The 5,288-nt window shown below is 48.9% G+C and overlaps 1 long non-coding RNA gene across 1 annotated transcript; it reads left to right on the forward strand.

The window, feature by feature from the left end:
• The first annotated feature begins 584 nt into the window (after window positions 1-584).
• Window positions 585-2,357, forward strand: LOC129144920 (uncharacterized). The gene is made up of 3 exons (XR_008549738.1): window positions 585-651; window positions 1,609-1,743; window positions 2,324-2,357. It is a non-coding gene; the product is annotated as an uncharacterized LOC129144920 (long non-coding RNA).
• The last annotated feature ends 2,931 nt before the right edge of the window (window positions 2,358-5,288 follow it).

A 5,288-nucleotide genomic window follows, 5' to 3' on the forward strand; every position in this document is an offset into this window, starting at 1 on the left:
GCTCCCTAAGGCCAGCCATACACTGAGGTGCTAGCACAGCACCACTGTCCATGGGTCTTTCGGGCCACCTGTCCATGGGGGAGGAATGGTTCTGTTTCTTCTGACATTTCTCTCAGGCCAAGAAAAGAAAATGTGCACACAGAAATCAGTGGTGTGGGATTCGGCTTCGAGCACACAAGAGCCAAGCACATTTCTTTCCAAGGCCACATTCAGTGACATCACAATGATAGCTTGAAACCCACCATGGCCAGAGCATCTACACCATGGAAATTGCTGAGTGTTACAAACAGGACTTTTCCTCCCAAAAGACCAACTGTGAAGATCACCAGCACCCCATTGCCTATGTTCCCTGCTCCCAGTGGAAGCCTGAAGTGCCAGTACCTAAGTCCCTGAACCCCCTGCCTATGCCAGCCAACGCCACCACCACCTTCTTCCACTTCCGAGCCTCCACTTCTTCAGCCACAAAATTGGGGGAGTATTAAGAGCAGCTGGAGCAGAGCTGCTGGAACGTCAGTGTGCACACGCTCTCTGGAGGGTCCTGTTCAGGGGCCACCTCTGAGGATCAGTCTGGGCAGGGCCTGAAGGTCTGCAGCTCTGAAAGGCTCCAAGGTGATGCTGCTGCCTCTTAACACCACACCCAGTCATGCACAGGTATGAGGCTGCCTTGAACCTCTGACCCTCTCCTTGGTCTCAGGCCCCCTCTTGATCTCTTGTCCATGACCCCTGGTCACAACAAGCCACCTCTGTTCCTTCTCTGATTCCACTCAAGCCAGATCACCACACTCAGACCCCCGGCCAGGGGCCAGGTGTCAACCCAACTTTGAATGGGTCCCCACAAGCCAACTGGAAGTCCCAAAGTTGCTGCCCACCATGTCCCTAGTGGGCCTTAGCCACCTTCTCCCTCAAATGAGTCCTCCACTTGAAGCCAACCTGTCTATTGGCCTGATTCCATGTTGCAGTTCCCTGTTTCCAGGAGTTGCCGAAGGCATCCTGGCTGAGTTTGCTCATGTGTCCCCAACTCCTCTCTGCTCCTTCAAGGACAGCAGAGCAGCTGCTCCCAGGAGCCCTACCTGCCCTCCCTTCCCTCACACCCTCCTTTGGTACCAATCTCTGCATCACCCAAAGGGTTAAGAGCCTTTTCTCAAGTTTGTGTCCCCCACTAGATCAGGGGCTTCCCACAGGGCAGGGACTGTCTTCCCCATCAGATGAGGCGCTCCCCCCAAGACAGTGGCTGGGTAATCTCTCAGGCCAGGGCCTGGCTCTCAGACCAGATCAGGGTAACCTCCTGCTAAGGGTATGTTTCCCCCAGTCAGTCCAGGGGGTCTTCTCGGCAGAGCCCAGTTCTCCAGCAATAATCTGGGGTAGAGAATGCCATGTTTCCTGTTCCTTCTCTGGCTGTCTGTGGGACTAGGGCTTCCTACAGCAGGCTTTGGTTGAACCCCCTCCCCCTCCCACCTTGGCAGCCTTAACCCCACTCTTTGCTAGCTGTGCTCTCTTGGCCCAGTTGGACAGGAGAAAGAAAGGCCAGTACTCGGGGCCGGGGGGGGGGGCTCTCTGTCCAGGGCAGGGTTAATCTGAAGTCTTTTCTCCTTTACTGCCTCCTCCTAGGCCCCCGAAACCTGTACACAGTGCTGCCCCCTGCTCCAGCATGCCAAAGTTCAAGACTCCCAGAGCCACAAGTCACTTGTTAATTAATGGCACTAATTAGCAGGGAAGAAGCTGGACATCTGGACCCTCTCATGGGTGAGCTCAGACCCTTAGCATACTCAGGTTGAGGATGGTTGAGGATGCTTGCCTGGCAGGGGCACCCCCACACATACTCTGAGCACCTAAAAGGGAACAGAGAAGCCAATCAGGAAGGGGGGTGAGGGCATCCCAAACTACATCTCCACCAATCCATCTTCCCCTCACCTCTAGAGTGAGAAATGGAGGGTGCAGGTGCTTGGGACAAAGGGAGGACAGGAAGGAGCTCCTTCAGTGGGGAGCAGCTGAGCCCCTCTTCCTATCCCTGCTCATCTCTCCAGTGGCCTATTTACCACTTAGCCCCCTTCATCCTCAACACCCCGGGATGCTCACCATCATCTCTATTTGAATACTCTTCTAGGATGGAAAATGCTGTGGTTCTAAAACAAAAGCAAAAGTGTAAAGATTCATCATGTCCACCATTCATTCACTCGTTCATTCAACAAATACTTATTGAACACTCCATCAGGCACTGAGCGTGCAGCTGAAGCCACAATATGGCCTACAGTCATGTGTAGCTGAATGACAGGGACACCTTCCAAGAAATTAATGCGTTAGGTGATTTTGTCATTCCATGCAGATATCATAGAGCACAATGCCACAGACCCAGATGGTAGAGCCAATTGGAACCACCAAGGTATGTATGTGGGGCCCATTGTTGACCAACAGATCATTAAGTAACACATGGCTTTACACATACACTGGATTAGTCAGCCATAAAAATAAAATTGATACATGCTACAACATACACAGACCCTGAAAACATTACACTAAGTAAAATAAGCGAGGCATAAAATCAAAACTACCATGAGATACCATCTTACACCAGTGAGAATGGCACGTATTAAAAAAACTAGCAACAACAAATGTTGGCGAGGGTGTGGAGAAAAAGGAACTCTCCTGCACTGTTGGTGGGAGTGCAAACTGGTCCAACCACTATGGAGAGCTGTGTGAGATTTCTGGACCTACTAAACATAGAGCTTCCATATGATCCAGCAATTCCACTCCTAGGTATTTACCCAAAGGACACAGAAACATCAATTCCAAAGAGCACCTGCACCCCTATGTTTATAGCAGCACTATTTACAATAGCTAAGCTTTGGAAACAACCCAAATGCCCAAAAATAGGTGACTGGATCAAGAAGATGTGGTACATATATACCATGGAATATTACTCAGCAATCAAAAAGGATAAACACATGCAGTTTGAAGCAATATGGATGGTGCTGGAAGGGATCATGCTCAGCAAAATAAGCCAGAAAGAAAAAGAAAAATACCAGATGGTCTCACTCATAGCAGGAATCTAGAAAACCTAAATAAGGGACCAGGAAAAAGAATAACTATAAGAAAGTGAAAATCAAAATCAACAAAAAACTATGAACCAGAGACACTCTATGGGGGGTGGGGGGCGGGGAAAGGAGGGATTGGGGTCAAAATAAGGGGGTTGCAATTGTATGGGGAATATAAAAATAAAATTTATTTTTAAAAAAAGCAAGGCATAAAAGGACAAATATTGTATGATTCCATTCACATGAGGTACTTAAACAAATTCTGAGATAAAGCTGAACAGAGGTTACCAGGGATTAGGGGGAAGGAGGGAATGGGAAGTTGTTTACTGGATACAAACTTTATGCTGGGGATGATGAAAGCACAGACAATGGTGATGGCTACACAACACTGCCAATACATCTAAAGTCAATGAATTGTATACTTATCATTAAAATAAATATGATGTTATTCACATTCCAAAAAAATGGAAGTCCCAGCCCTTGTGGAGCTTGGATTCCAACGGATGGATTTAAGAAAATAAAACATTATATAAAAGATGGTAACAAGTCCTACGGAAACAAACCAGAGAAGGAAAGAGGTTTACAGTATTGAATAGGGTGATCAGGAAGGACTTCCTGCAGAGGGGACCTTCCAGCAAAGACATGAAAGAGTTGAGGGAAAAGCGAACCAGGCAAAGAGGACAGAAGTCCTGAAGTGGAAGTGGGTTTGGTGCCCATGAGATGCAGCAGGGGGCAGTGTGGAGCAGGCGGAGGGATAGGCGAGGTCACCGGGCCATCAGACAGGGCCTCACATACCTGGTGTGCTTAGCAGGCTCCTGGTACATACCCCTGAACACCTGCCATGCCTAGCGCCTACCAAGCACCATTCCACCCCCAGCCCCGCCCCTCACACCTTCAAACTCTGCTCCCTCTGTATGTCCCTCCCTCAATAGCCCAACACCCCTTGAACTTCCTAACCTCACGCAACAACATGCAGGCATTTTAGCTCCCCCCCGCACAGCCTTTGGCCCGGCAAAGCCCAGCCCAGCCTAGCTTTAACTTACAATCTGTGCCCCCATTTCACAGATGAGTACGCCAAGGCTCAGATACACGGAATTGCTTCAACTCCTTGACCTGAAGTTTTTAAATTCTGCTTCAGAAGAGAGAGGCCTGAATCCAATCCCATAAAACAGTATCTTAATGCTCTAGGAGGCAACCTTGCAGGGGGGTGTGTGTGCATGCCTGTACCTCCTCTGGCCAGTCCCACGCGAGGTTCGCACTCCAGAAGGAATGCCCACCACAGACCTCAGCAGGGCATAAAGGAGAAGGAAACTGGGGACTGTAGGCTGCTGGGAGACATGACCTCGGCACATCCTATACATGTGAAGCCAGTTCACCTTCAACACATTCAGGAGCACCTCACCCCAAGCCCTCTGGCCTCATTACCTACGGACATGGGCCTCTGGCTCCCACCTTGTTCCCCTGCAGTCTACTCTCAACCCAGGAGCCAGACAGCTTATTAGGCCTACGTCAGATCATGCCCCTCCTTGTTCTAACGCTGCTACAGCTCCCTCCTTCCCTCGAACTCTTTGTGATGACCCTCCAGGTCTACCCCATCTGACGCCTCTGCCCTCTCCTCTCTGACCTCACCTCCTACCCCTCTTTACCACCTTCTCCCTCCCTCACTCCACTGGTCTCCTTGCTCACCTGATGCACCAGGCCCAATCTTGCCTCGGGGCTTTTGCATTCACTGTTCTTTCCTTATTATTTTTTCTTTTCTTATTCTTCTTATTACTCTTATATGTATAGTAATATATATATATATACACACACACACATAACATTATATTGTCATTTTCTTATTATGGTTCTTTCCTTACTATTCCACATGGTTCACCTTGATTAGGTCTTTGCTTAGAAGTCACCTCCTCAGGGATGCCCTCTTTGATGATCCTGTTTAAAACTGAAGCCCCTCCTAGAACGCCCTCTCTAACCGCTTTCCCTTACTTTTCCTCTCTGTAGCTCTTATCCCACCTGACACGGTTTACTACCTCTCTCCCTCGCTACAATGGAGGTTCCATGAGGGCTGACATTTTTATGTGTCACCCCTTATGCCAGGTGCTTTCAAAAGTACCTTGTACCTAGTCAGTCCTCTAAGGGGGGATGAATAAATGGAGAGGTAAATCTATTAGCAAAAACAATGAGGGTAAAGTTCCCACAGAGGGGGTAAGAAGAAGCAAATTGCTATTTATCTTTTTCTTTCTGTGAGCCACGTAC

The sequence above is a fragment of the Talpa occidentalis genome, unplaced genomic scaffold, assembly GCF_014898055.3.
Source record: "Talpa occidentalis isolate TD23 unplaced genomic scaffold, MPIMG_talOcc4v2.1 talOcc4.7, whole genome shotgun sequence".
In the NCBI taxonomy this organism is placed as follows: Eukaryota; Metazoa; Chordata; class Mammalia; order Eulipotyphla; family Talpidae; genus Talpa; species Talpa occidentalis.